The 15,213-nt window shown below is 39.0% G+C and overlaps 1 long non-coding RNA gene across 1 annotated transcript; it reads left to right on the forward strand.

The window, feature by feature from the left end:
* The first annotated feature begins 330 nt into the window (after nucleotides 1–330).
* Nucleotides 331–14,598, forward strand: LOC120407439. The gene is made up of 4 exons (XR_005599966.1): nucleotides 331–395; nucleotides 5,687–5,758; nucleotides 14,108–14,173; nucleotides 14,580–14,598. It is a non-coding gene; the product is annotated as an uncharacterized LOC120407439 (long non-coding RNA).
* The last annotated feature ends 615 nt before the right edge of the window (nucleotides 14,599–15,213 follow it).

The following is a 15,213-nucleotide window of genomic DNA, read 5'->3' on the forward strand; positions in this document are numbered from 1 at the left end:
ATTCAGTATTTAGCTAAAGGCTTCAATCCTTCCATTGGCAGTTCCTTATTAAGTTATTCATTATCTTTTAGAAATCAAAGCATTGGCACAATCACTAATGACTAGGGATAATACTTATCAGCTACACGTCTAGTTAACCCCACATCCATTTAGGAAGGGTAACTCCCAACATTAAAATGAAAATGTCTCAGTGCTAGTTGAAAACGTAATGGAAACCTAACGTTTTTTTCATACGAAGAGGTCATAATTCTCCCTTTGTAACACCACAATCATTTCCATAGCAACAGATTATATATAAGGCCACAAGGGATTCTGACCTCTTGGTATGAACAAACAGGAGGAAGAGCTGTTAGCAAAGGAGGAATCTCCTTGTTTAGTTCAGTGAAAACTAGCTGGTATGTGGTATTCCATGCACACACGCAGACACACACACAAGATGACAAAAAAATAAAAATTAGTTAATTTTGGATAAGCATAAATGTACAGCAGGAAGATCATTAAAGCCAGTTATTTTTCTTTATCTGGATTTAATTTAGCTAGGATGCAACTGTAATGAAATCTGTCCATATTACTCTAGTTGCCTTTGCATATGTATGCGTGCTGGAAATCAGGTTAAGGCTGGATAATATTAGTAATGTTTTTTTGGTAAACTTTATCCATGCTTCTGGAGCAGTTTGGTGTTGGGGCAAAAAACAGAGGTCTGGGTGTTAAGGTTATTTCTGGCTCTCTCACAGACTTTCTGGTTGACTTTAGTCAATCACAACATCTCTGTGGCTCAGTTTCCCTGTCTGGGATAATATGTCTTTATTTCAAGGGGTACTCTGAGGCTCAGTTAACATTTGTAAAGTGTTCTGAAATCCTCAGATAGAAGTACTAAAGAAATACAAAGATTCTATTATGATGTGTACCAACCATGTTGGTACTGTGAATTAAAAAGCCATTTGAAATGTTTTTAGAGAGAAAAAAATTATCCAGTAATGTTAACTATATGTGAGCTTTTATTATTTTCATTTTCTATCACTTGTTAAAAGCCAAGTGGTTCTCTTAATGTGCTCCTGTCACATACCTATTGTGATGATATCTCCCATAAGGCTTTATGGAAATATGCTTAGAATGTGTTTTATGCTACATATGCCATGTAACATATCTCAAAGGTTATGATCTACTGAATGTATTAATCCTATTTGTATGCATGTGTCATTTTAGTATTCCAAGTTATGAATGTTATGAATGTTGGCTGTGTACTGGCTTGATTTCTAAATAACCTTAGTAGAGCATTTGGTCAGTTTCTGTATAAGCTTTATACAGGGTAAAATGGATTTATTTGGGTTTAGACCCCATTGGGAGTTGGGCATCTGAGTGTTAAAGACAATAACACTTCTGTGAGCTGCTTTCAGGTAAACCTGCAGCTTTGGGGTGATTATTATCAATGCAAAACTAAGCAAGGAAACTATCTCTGAAACCTCAGGAGAGCCATATTGTATTATCGTCTGTTTTATCAGACTACATTGTGGCTTTTGCAGTTGAAAGTGCTCTGTCTGAGCAGCAGTTTCATGAGGCACTTTGCCTTCAGGATGTAAGGAGTGATGTACTTTAGCACTGTGCTCAGGAGCAGTAACAATTTTAGCATTTGAAAACGTGTGCTGTGTGTTTCACTCATTGTCAGGCACTGAGCTGTGGCAGGTATGGAAGGGATGAGACCCAAGTCACAGTCCCACCCAGTCATGCCTCTTGTCAGTGTGGAGCATCTCAGGCCAGGATAGTCCCCCCTGCCTTGTGGGAAGCAAGACCTGGTAGTCTGTTTGCCCCATCCCCACTCCATGGTCCCCTGCCTTCCCTTCTCTGACCTTGGGCACAATCTGGAACATATGATAATGTCATAAAACACTGGAAAGCATCCTTCAAACTCCACCTTCAAAAATATACGGTAGTTTATTCTACAAATTATGGACAAATCCAGTATCAGCTAGTGTCTAAAATGCTCAGTTATTGGCGGGGGGTTTCCCCTTTGAACTATTTCTTGATTATTATTTTTTTCACAGTAAACTAGCTTGGGCCAAATTCTTCTCTGACTTTACACCCTCTGCAATCTACTGACTTCAGAATCTGGCTACAAGTGCCTAAAAATCTCATTGTGAAAATGCTTAAATGCTTTTTTCCCCTTTCTATTTCAAAATATATTAATTGCCAATACAATGTTATTGTGCTGTCATTGTGTAATTGACAAAGGACCCAACCCTTCTCCCCTTGCCTACCAGAAAGCAAGATTCTGACCATCCTAAGCAGCTTCAGCCCAGATCAAGTATTATGGTTTGTCTGACTGATTGCTTTACATTCCTAAACTTTTATACATCCTCAATACTTCATCTTCCACATTATAGGTGCTTTTTTGAATGACTAATTATTGTTGCTTCAAGATCTCTTTTACTTGGGATCATTTCATCCTTCTCCATCAGGATTTCATATTTAAAATATTTATTGTAATGGCTGCAGAATGAAATTAAGACAGCACATGTGATGCACACTCTCTGAAGTGGGGCCTTTACCTGACACAAGGAAAGAGGGTGGTCATAAAAGGAGTAGTGTGAACAGGGTTCATGGTAGTGGAAATGCCCCCATACAGAAAGCCTTTCAGATAGGGTAATTTGATATTGTTTTCAAAGCAAGTTGTCATCTCTTGTTCTTTAAAACAAAACAGAATTATTTGTTTCCTTGCATGTTTGGACAGAAGTGATGATAGAGGTAGTTTCCTTCTGTGGTGTGGTATTGCAAGGCTGTTTATCTGAGTTTGTTTTCTTATAGGGTGGAGGAGAAGGCATGGAAGTGTTCTGGACTTTTTAAAACCAGCTGTAACACTGATCTTTCTGGCTGCTTTCTTACAATAACCATATCCAGTCATGTTTTGATAACAATGTTTAATTTATTACAGTAAAACCTAATGCTTCAAGATGATTAACTTTCCTGCAACCTGTTCATTGCAGAGGAGATTGCACGGGCCACCATTTACTCTCATGTACACCAGTGTAAATCCAGAATAAATCTGTTGATTTCAATTGTTAACTTTGAATTTACACGAGTGTGGCTGATGTCAGATCTGGCCCACAGACTGTATTGAAAAGGAATGGGTTAGAATGCTTACCTAGCCTCTCTCTATATCCACACATTCAAAAGGGAGAAGTTGATGTCCATTGCCAAACTACAAGCTGACTTTCTTCCTACAACATTAGACACCTTTTCTTTTTCTATGCATTGATTTTTGCCTTTGGTCCCTGGTCCTGTGCCAGGATCCAATAGTGCAGAGCTGTGCACCTTTATAGAGAACCATTTAGTTAGTGAGATTTCACAGAGGCACAGGGTTGAATGTGTGATGTTTTGGGCATCAGTAGCCAGACCAGTAAGGGGGTTCTGTCACTGATCTGCCCTGCAACGTGGGGGTGCCTTAATGTTGTGCTGCTATGGCTCAGATCCCTGATACCAGTAGCCAGCCTCCGAGCACAAGGTCTCACCCTGGTTTCCAGAAGCCTGGTTACTCCTTGCAGGGTGACACCAATAGCCCTTCCAGTCCCCTCTCCCCAAATCCACCCTCCCTGAGTTCTTAAGTACCAGGCACTTGGACTTTTACCTTGTGATCTGTCACCCCCAAAGGCGTAAAACCATCCCTCCAAACACCAGCTTACTTTGGGATACACACTCCACACAGTTTGCACACCAGAGATCTGCTTGGGTTAAAAAAACAAAAGGTATATTTAATAGAAAAAACACAGACTCAAAGATGAAAGAGTAATGGAGCGCAAACATATACAAGTTACACAGAAAATTAAGAGGCAACCAGGCTTTGCACATCTACATTAGATAAAATCCCTTTTCTAATGCAAGTTATCTATTACCTTTGAACAGTCTCCAGGTGTACAACTGCCCAGATGCTGTCCTTCAGTTTCTGGATGAACACTTCAGTTTCAAGCCTCCTTTTTAAAAGACTTTACCCCCTTTTTCCCCTCTCTCTCAGACTATGGTCAGGTGACTCATAATTATTCGACTGGGGAAATCGCCAGTTGTCTCAATGTCTTTCCATTAATTTTAATGGTCCACCTTTGTCTTTTCCTGGGCTGGACAATGGATGGGTACCTGGAGCTGGTTTTATGTAAAAAAAAAAAAAAAAAAAAAAAAACTGGCTTGGGAGGTAATTGTCCATGCCTGATTGTATCACCACCCTGTTGTGAGGTGATGCTAAAGTTGCACCACAGCTGCAATTTATATTTTATATGCATATGTATATTCATAAGCATTATGGGTATACATATCTCATAATGACTATGGTGTTCAGAACATTAAAATACTTGATAAAAGATACATTACTCAACATTGTTATAGTACAATGATAAACCAACTGCTTGCATGCTATAACTGTTTATTTTGGGGGTTTAAACCTTCTATTCTCCCTTTAGGTGCCTGGACTCTGATTATCACAGCATACTAGTGGATTTTGCAGCAATTTTAACAAAATCAACCCAGATCAGTCTAATTCTGTCATTCGCAGAACAAGATTTCTCTTCCCCCCTCCCTCCCATCTCTCACACACCCCATTTCTGTTGTACGGTCTCAATGTTTTCCATAGCTTCTGTCGTCTGCAACAGTATTTTCTAATAGAGATGCACACCTTCCCTTTAACAGAAAGTCTAGGAACTTAGCCACCATTCTGGGGCTTGCCGTTTGGAGAAGATTGATTGAAATAGCAGGAAAAGAATTTGATAAGGGACAAAAAAATAAAATAAAATCTCTGTAGAGCAATAGTCCAAATAAGAGGCAAATGGAATGCTGGTGTCTGACAGTTTCCTAGCATTTGAAAAAGAAATTAGAAGAACACCGCTCTCTTCTCTCCCCCTGCCAGCACAGTCCTGGGGTCTGGCCTTGCTAGATACTGAGCACCATCAGATCACATTATTTCCAATGAGAATTGAGGTTGCTCAGCATCTTGCTGGAAACATTCAGCATCTTACAGTTTACAATGAGATAATTATGTCAGTCATGGGGGCAGCTAAGGAAGGGAAACATTCAATGTGTTTTGAAAATACAGCCTAGTGAGGGAGAAATGAAGTGTGATGTCTCAGGAATTCAGGAGAAACCATGCACTGAACAGGAGAAAGACACTGTGGTCAGAAGTTAATGTAAACCTGAATGGAGCAGAGCCGCAGGGCTTGTCTACACTACAGAGCCTTTACCAATTTAGCTATGCTAAAAATGGAGACACAACATATGCCGGCAAAAGGGATGGTCCAAACTTTTCAGTAGTGTGGGTTGGACGCTAGCTTTGGGGCACTTCTGTGGGCCACATTCAGAAATATACGCTCTACAAAATGGCGTCCTCTATGAGGTGTGACCTTCCACATACAGTGAGCGTGATGCCATTTTATAGAGGAGGTTGAATGTGTTCCGGGGCTAAATGGAATAGTCCTGCAGTCTTGATCCAGCCTTTGGGCTGCCAGCTGGATCACAGTACACAATGTGTCGATACCAGGGATTTTGCTGGCAGAACTGTTGACTATGGGGTTTGTGTGATTTTTTTTCATACTCTTAGCTGACATGGCTATGCTGGCAAAACTTTGTAGCACAGACCAAACCTCAGAGTCTGCCAGAAATGGAAACATTTATAGCCCTGATTATGCAATCAATATCTATTTATCTCTAGGTTCTTCCTACATATAAGTACATGAGAGCCTGACTAACATTAATGAATTTATCCTCACAACTCCCCTGTAAGGTAAGGAATTATTATTTATTCCATTTTACAAACAAGGAACTGAAGAACAGAGAAACTATGCCCCAGGTTTTCAAAATAGTTCAGCTCCAATTTAGGTACCAAATTAGACGTCCAGATTTTCAAAAGAGCACAGCACAGCTTTTTGTAAAATCTGGCCATAAATGTCACAATGGGAGGTGCTGGGCACTGAGCACTTTAATAATTTGGGCTTGTTTGACTTGCTCAAGGTCACACAGGAAATCTATGCAGAGCCAGGAATTGAACCCAACTTTCCTGAGTCCCAGTGCAGTGACTTAACAAGAGCAGAAATTTATTGTTATAAATGGTAATTTCGTAGAACTGCACAGAATAGTAATCTGTAGAAGCACAGAGAATCCCAGAGAAGTACAATTGCTGGAGAAAATCAAACATAATGGTTCTCTTCTCTGAATCTGGGAGACAAAGGCAATTTAGTCTGTGTAAGCAACAGATATGATCAAAGGGTAGAAATCTAAATTATTAGAGTACCAGAAACTATTCTTTTTAAAATGGATTATCTAATAAAACTGTTAGTAAGACTGAAAACTGCTTTCTAATGTTTTACATGAGTTAGCATTGGAGAATGGGGAAATATCACGTAAGTGTTACAGAAGGTAAGGTTACCACACTACAGAAGAGGCGGTACACCAGACAGACTTTTCTTTAAGTATAAAATTCTACAGACTTTTTCAGTTATGTGAAATAGATATTTCATGTCAAAAGTCATTTTCTGTTATATCTGCTAGTTTGATATGCTAGGCTGTATTGATCTGTTAGCAGGGAACAGAGTGGACATAAGGAGATATGTCAAAGGTTAAGGGATGTCCCCATCCAGGGTCTAATTTAGTATGCTCTTGAATCTGAAAATGTGTGGCCTAAGGAAAAGAGTCTACTGCAATAAGATTTGAAATGAGATGTAAAGTTGCTGAGGCAAAAGAATACAGGGATATTGTTCTAGATGTCAGGAGCTGAAGAGAAAGAGCCTCTGGTGCCAAGAATCGCAAAGTAGTTTGATATCCTCAGATGAAAGTGAAAAATATTGTTGTTATTAGCCAATCCTTGATTTAAAATATTTAATGAAAACATTAACAGGCTATCTATAATCACAGTCTTAATCTTTCTTAGCAACAGAGCAAAAGAAATATAACAAAAGTTTGCTGACCTGAAATACTGGTTATGAAGATCACTAAAGAAAGAGGAGTATTTGACACAAATATGCAGTTTCTCTGAAACACCCAAGTAAAGAAGTCCCACACACAATAAAGTTGAAATCTTAAGGCTCTGTCAGACTCCTTGTATAGACAAAGTTTGCCTCTGCAAGTGCTGCAAGACTAGATCCAAAATCCAATAACATATTCAGAAATATAAGGAAGGCATTAAAAAAATAAAAAGTTTGGGAGGAGGCTCACATATAGTAGTTCAAACTAGATTCCCCAGAGACCAACAGACAAAGAAAAGACTGTGGGATAAATAGCTTGACTTTAAACTGACTCAGAACCTTCTTTCTAATCCAACAAATGGATAGGACCGGGACAGGCGGAGGAGGCAGTCCTTAGAGAAGGTTTCGAAGAACTGACTACAATGAGAGCCCCTAGTGGAGTTGGGGGCTGATCTCTGATAACCTTATTCGCATGCATATAGCTTCTTTTATTGTTTTAATATGTTTTTTCTGTAATGCTTTCACCTTAAGAATTAACATGCTTGCTTAGGAAAATCTGTGTGGTGCTAGCAGTTATGTTATTTATAGACTTTGAAGAGAAAGCAAAGCACAGACACTGGCCAATTTAGGCATTCTGGCTTTCTGGGTATATCACAGGGTAGGGCAGGGAACTGTGCCACTTGGGAAAAACCTCAGTCAGGAGGGAGACAGGATCCTGGAGCCTAGAGTGTTGGCACTTGAGGAACCACAGAGAAGGAATACAGGACAACTGCTCTGAGCTGTGACAGGGGCCATCACTTGATAAGAGAGAAAGATTATTTGCTTAAAGTAACTGGAGTTCTCTGAGATGTGTTGTCCTTATGTGAACCCCGCTACCTTGCCTTCTGCTGCCAATCCTTTCCTAGAACAGTCTGTGGTAGAGAAGGATCTGCAGAGGTGGTTGGTTTGGAGCATGAGAAGGCAGAGAACACAGGTGTGGACCAGCAGATTCTACTAGCAAGAATTTTCCTATCTCCGGTGCATGGAGTGCATGTATACAGTGGAATACATAAGGACCACACATCTCAAGGAATTCCAGTTTCTGTAAGGTAAATAACCTTTCTAGTCCCACATGTTAATTAGCAGACCATTCCCCCTTGGGGGAATAGTGTTTCATAGACCAGAGTACATAATGCCCCTTACTTAATGCTTTGTTAAGTACATGATAGTTACCCAATCCTGATACTACACAGTGCACTGGGCACAGTAAGGGGAGACTCTGCATCCTATTTCCTCCCTAGTTACACAACAGAGAACAGGGTCTGAACCATAGCTAGGAAGGCACCTAATTTAATTTTTTAGTAGTTCATTTTAAAAGATCCATTGAAATGATATCCAAGTCTTTTGACCAAAATATGGGACACGAATAACGGCCCATTCTTTCTTCCATTGAAGTCAAAATCCCACTTACTTCAATAGAGTCTGAATCAGACCTTAAGTTGTTTGGTTTTTTTATTTATTCTAAATGGAACAAGACCAAAGGAGACTTTGCTAATTACTGATATCTTAGCAAAATAGAAACTTGTTAGCGTGTCTTTCAAGCAGTGGATTAGATATAACATTAGTTCCATGCAGATGATTACTCCAGAGGTTTTCTCATTTGCCTCAGTAAAGTATATGCTGGAATATTTGGCCTCCCAGAATATCATAAAGCAAAAAATACATCTGCTATAAATATTTATTTAAAATGTAAATTGTACACAAAAGTATGCTTTTACAACAAATTTTCAAGAAGAAAACAATAAATATTAACAAATGTTTATATTCTGTTTCCTCCAGTAGATATTGTACTTCATTGAATTATTGGAGAAAAAATAAATGCCCCAGTAAATAAAAACAATGAGGAGTACTTGTGGCACCTTAGAGACTAACAAATTTATTTGGGCATAAACTTTCGTGGGCTAAAACCCACTTCATCAGATGCATGCAGTGGAAAATACAGTAGGAAGATATCTATCTATCTATCTAGATAGATAGATATAGATATAGATATATAGATATATATATATACACACAGTACATGAAAAGATGGGAGTTGCCTTACCAAGCGGGGGGTCAGTTCTGACAAGAAAATTCAATTAAAGTGGCCTATTATCAACAGGAGGAAAAATCACTTTTGAAGTGGTAATCAGAGTGGCCCATTTCAAACAGTTGACAAGAAGGTGTGAGTAACAGTAGGAGAAAATTAGCATGGGGAAATTTGTTTTTAGTTTTTGTAGTGACCCATCCACTCCCAGTCTTTATTCAGGCCTAATTTGATGGTGTCCAGTTTGCAAATTAATTCCAGTTCTGCAGTTTTTCATTGGAGTCTGTTTTTGAAGTTCTTTTGTTGAAGAATTACCATTTTTAAGTCTGCTATTGAGTGTCCAGGGAGATTGAAGTGTTCTCCGACTGGTTTTTGTATGTTATAATTCTTGATGTCAGATTTGTGCCCATATATTCTTTTGCGTAGAGGCTGTCCAGTTTGGCCAATGTACATGGCAGAGGGGCATTGATGGCACATGATGGCATATATCACGTTGGTAGATGTGCAGGTGAACGAGTCCCTGATGGTGTTGCTGATGTGGTTAGGTCCTATGATGGTGTCCCTGGAATAGATATGTGAACAGAGTTGGCAACGGGTTTATTGCAGGGATAGGTTCCTGGGTTAGTGTTTTTGTTGTGTGGTGTGAGGTTGCTGGTGAGTATTTGCTTCAGGTTGTGGGGCTGTCTGTAAGTGAGGGCTTGCCTTTTTCCCAAGGTCTGTGAGAGTGAGGGATCGTCCTTCAGGATAGGTTGTAAATCCTTGATGTTGCGCTGGAGAGGTTTTAGTTGGGGGCTGAAGATGACGGCTAGTGGCGTTCTGTTACTTTCTTTGTTGGGTCTGTCCTGTAGTAGGTGACTTCTGGGTACTCTTCTGGCTCTGTCAGTCTGTTTCTTCACTTCATCAGGTGGGTATTGTAGTTTTAAGGACACTTGATAGAGATCCTATAGGTGTTTGTCTCTGTCAGAGGGATTGGAGCAAATGCGGTTGTATCTTAGAGCTTGGCTGTAAACAATGGATCGTGTGATATGGTGGATGAAAGCTGGGGGCATGTAGGTAAGTATAGCATGTAGGTAGGTTTAGGGTGGTGTTTATGTGACCGTCACTTATTTGCACTGTAGTGTCCAGGAAGTGGATCTCTTGTATGGACTGGTTCAGGTTGAGGTTGATGATGGGGCAGAAATTGTTGAAATCCTGGTGGAATTCCTCAAGCGCCTCTTTCCCAGGGGTCCAGATGATGAAGATGTCATCAGTGTAATGCAAGTAGCGTAGGGGTGTTAGGGGACGAGAGCTAAGGAAGCGTTGTTCTAAGTCAGCCATAAAAATGTTGGCATACTGTGGGGCCATGCGGGTACCCATAGTAGTGCTGCTGACTTGAAGGTATAAGTTGTCCCCAAATCTGAAATGGTTGTGGGTGAGGACAAAGTTCAGCCATCAGGTTTTCCATGACATTATTGGGGATACTGTTCCTGGTGGCTTATAGTCCATTTTTGTGTGGAATGTTGGTGTAGAGGGCTTCTACATCCATAGTAGCTAGGATGGTGTTTTCTGGAAGATCACTAATGGATTGTAGTTTCCTCAGGAAGGCAGTGGTGTCTCGAAGATAGTTGGGAGTGCTGGTAGCGTAGGGCCTGAGGAGAGAGAGTCTATATAGCTAGACAATCCTGTAGACTGTCTCCTCAGGTAAGGCAAATCCCATCTTTTCATGTACTGTGTATATATATGTATATCTTCCTACTGTATTTTCCACTCCATGCATCTGATGAAGTGGGTTTTAGCCCATGAAAGCTTATGCCCAAATAAATATGTTAGTCTCTAAGGTGCCACAAGTATTCCTTGTTGTTTTTGCTCATACAGACTAACACGGCTACCACCTTGAAACCTCTCACCAGTAAATAAAATATACTGGGCCGAAATTAAAACCTTCACATGCCAGAAGATGTAATACTGGTCCTATTAAGTTCAGACGTTAACACTTTTTGATTGTTAATGCTGCATTACAGTGACATTTCTGTAGACATGTGATCTCCAGATCAACACTAAATGAGTACATTAAGGTTAGGAGTTTTATTACAGCAAATACAAGAAAATGAATGGGAAAAAAACAAACATGCTTTGCAAAATGCTGCAAAAATGGAGTGACACTGTTGGTTCTAACTGACGATGGAAACATCATTGACATATTATTCTGTCTTTTAACATTTCTTTTTAATATATAGGAAGGAGAAGAGCTTTGAGCAGGATTCAAAACAAGTGTTAATGCCTGTGAAATGATTAGGTCCAGATTTGCATGTTTCCAGCACTTCCCAATTACTTATTGCCTCTTTTGTCCCTCATCTTTATTAGAAAGATTATTTTCCCATATTTTTTGACAATGTTTTAACATTTTTAACTTGAAAATGTTTTATAGTATTTAAAGCCCCATTGTAGTTCTGTTCCCTTTGTTCTTTCTGTTTGCTCCCTGAAGAGCACCATTTTGAAGGTGCTAGAAACTGAAGTCCTTTCTGTCTCCTCAGCGCAGCAGTGCAACCTTTCCCTCACAGCCCTCCTATGTAGCTTGAAGAGTGGTTCAGTCACAGTTTCTGAAAAGACAGCTGAACACAGTTTGGTCCTGTCTGTATTTGCACGTACACAGTTTTCAACATCGGAGCAACCTGCACCTGTTGCTGACATCCATTGTTAGAAATAGGTAAAGCTGTTAGGGTTCATCTATACTAAAAGTTAAGCTGTATTAATGAAAGGTGTGAATTTAAAGTACATTAAATCTTTGTGTGGACTCTCAGAGATGCACTTAAACTAATACATTGTAAATTCAGACCTTTTATTAATTCATCTTAATTTCCCATGTAGACATGCCCTTACTGTAGACAACATTTCAGAAGTTTTGGAAGTTTCACCTATGCTTTTTGTAATGGCATCAAGTTTGCATTGGTAGTTCAGAGGGAAACAGAATACAAAGAAAGAAAGAGCCAGCACTCATAAAATATTTTCTTTAAACATAATAAGAAACTGTAAAGGAAGTTGAAAAACTTCTAAAATATCTTTCATTACTCAGATATTTTTGAATCTTAGCTTTATAACTTATATTTTCCCATCTGTCCCTAAAGGAATTGAAGACACAAAAACTGCCACAGAAACAACTAGATCTAAGTATAAATCTGACACTAAACAGGATCATGTATCCTGATGTTTGTGTGTTTATAGCATGGTTCATCCAGCAGGATTTTGAAAATAAACTAGAGAGAACAACAAGAGAACCTGAATTAGCAAAGACTTTGAAAGCCATATGACTGAAATTATAGTCCATTGAAGTCTACTACCAATTTTTTTTAAAAAAGCTAGAAAATCTTTACTTTTTCTTGCTTTAGTCATAATATAAACTAAGTACTCCCAGTTTCTCCTGGAGACTTATTTTCTGATGAAGGGAAGTATCTCTTCAAAAGAATCTATCATTAAAGAAAATAGAATGTGATAGAGACTAGGACTGAAAGAATACTGGGAAAACTATTTAAGCTACTCCTTCCCAGCCTTATCAGGGACACAAAAACAAAATATAGCTATTTAAAGAATTGTACTGGTAGATTCTTGCTGCTGTTTTGTCCTGCTAGCTGTTAGACCTCATTCCTGGGATATGTCCAAGTTCAAAATAGTAATATCATATTATCACTTTTTCCATTATAGAAAATGAGATGGTTAATATCTAAATAGATATAATTATATGGTGAGAACTATATTTAATATTTTTCTATGAGATACTGGCATCTGTGTAACAGATCTTATCTGTGCATAAGACTGATACATGTTTATCTTCTGAAGAGAGATTTACAATTAATATGAAGTTTCTAGAAGTCGGTGATAATTTTATCATACAGCTCACACACACATACCACATAACTTTAGCTTGACATATAGATACCCTGCAACTAAAAATAAATTTAGATCTGCTTTCGCCTGAAGAAAACAGGAACTTATCACAGCTGGCCTGCATTATTTTCCAAATCATACTTAGCTACACTGTATATATACCCAGCAGCTCTGAACAAACAACCTAAACATTGCAAATATTAGTCATCCATTTTAGTTTGGAATGGTGCACAATAGCAATATGATCTTTTATAAATATGAATACAAATCTAAGTTTGTAAAATGTTATCTCAACCTTTATACTGTAATGTAACCAACGTATGAAGACAGCTGTTCCATAAGCTTTGTGTTGCATGGAAACATGCTTTTTAAAAGCACCACTTTAAACTGATAAGTGTGCAAACAGATGTTCAGATAGTTATAAATGTGACATTGATTAAAGTCTTCAGCTACTCCCAACTTTGCCTGTAACTTGTGTAAGTACATACCTACAATTTTTTTAATGTATAATTTTATAAAAAAACAGCCTCTTTTTACTTCAAGAACTAGGTGGATACCAGGTAAACAAATACAAGTTGCATTTATGCTATAAATATACACAAAATGCACATTGGATCATATTCTCAAAGTTAGCTGCCTGGAGCTGTATAAGGGCATATTTATGTGCCTAAATATACATGTACAAATGCTCTGTGTATGCAGGCACACATACATACCCAAACGATATGAATGGGCTTAATTTTTGTGCACACATTGGGTACTTTGTGTCATAAGTTAGGGAACATATGTTTCTATGCACCTAAGTATGTGCCTTACTTTGAAAATATGTCAATATATAAATTATAGTGTTACACTGAGGCTTTAGTTTAGTGGTTATATCACAGGACTAGATGGGTTCTGTACCTGGCTCTTCCTATGTGACCTTTTTGCTCAGTTTTCCCAGATGTAGAATGGAAGCGATCATATATCTCTATCTCACAGTGTAGGTAATTAATTGAATTACTTATTTCATTATTGTCTTTAAAATATTTGGAGATCCTTAGAGGGGGAAGTGCACTAGAAATGTATAGTAGTATTATCAACCATGAATTTGAGGCTCAAGATGTTTGTGTAGTACTGTAAATCCATAATGTTGTTATGATTACAAAAGTAGCCTATTATTTATTTTATATAATATTCCTCAGATTCAGCTGCCACTTTCTCCCCGCTTCTCTCTCCTTGTCATCTACTCCCTTCTCTTCTTCAGATTGCAATTATAGTGGCTGGATCAGCTGGTTCTGAAGCACACCCCAATGGACGGACCCTTTGAAGTGTTGGTTAAATTTCATACTTCCTCATAATGAATTCTGACTTGTTATAATGACTTATTGTAGGAGAAACAGTTCCCTTCTTCCCCACACCTGCCCAACTGAATGATTAGGGGAAAACAACATGAGGGAGAACCTTGTGGAGTTTTGCTCTAGTATTTGCCCATCCTTGTGTGCAGGGGTTACATAGGGCAATCCCTCTGTGACACTCTGTACCTCAGGGGAGCACCCTGCACTCCCATGTTCATCCTTATAATATGATTGTGTGGTATCTAATGCAAAGTTTGTCATGTCGGGTGTCTTTGGAAGGCTCATGATGCACTGAACATTGTTGTTAGAGTAATGTTATAGGTTGAAATATCATGTATATAGTTATGAGGCTGAAAATGTGTCCTTGTTGCTTAAAACAAGCCCCGGCAAAAACTCTCCAGGAGCAGCAGCCCAGGCAAAACTCTCCAGGAGCAGAGGGGCAGTTCACACCTCATCAGGACAAACCCAGCCCAGCCTCACAGGAATAAAGGACACTGGCCTAGGCAGCAACAAAGGATCTGTTGGACTCTTGAGTGAGTCATCCCCCTTCCCTGGGTCAGTTTGGGACTGCGATGAGGTAATGCTACCTGATTCTGAAGGGGAGGGGGGGAGGCAACGCCAAGAGAGAAGAAAAGACATGATAAAAGGAAGAGATGTTTGCCATACTCTCTCTCTCTCTCTCTCTCTCTCTCTCTCTCTCTTCCACCTCCATCTACGGACACCACCACCAAGTCACTGATGTGCAAAAGAGGAAAGCCTGGCTGAAGGGCAACCAGCCAGCCTGTGGTGAGAAGCATCTAAGTTTGTAAGGCCACTGAAAATGTTAAGATCAGCTTAAAATATGTTTTGCTTTTATTTTATTTGACCAAATCTGACTACTTGTGCTTTGACTTATCACTCAAAATCTACCTTTTGGAGTTGTTAAATTTATTTATTTATTCTAGCTGAAGCAGTGCATTTGGTTTGACGTGTATCAGAGACTCCCTTTGGGATAACAAGCCTGGTTTCTTTGTTA

This window comes from Mauremys reevesii, linkage group 6 (genome assembly GCF_016161935.1).
Source record: "Mauremys reevesii isolate NIE-2019 linkage group 6, ASM1616193v1, whole genome shotgun sequence".
Classification (NCBI taxonomy): Eukaryota; Metazoa; Chordata; order Testudines; family Geoemydidae; genus Mauremys; species Mauremys reevesii.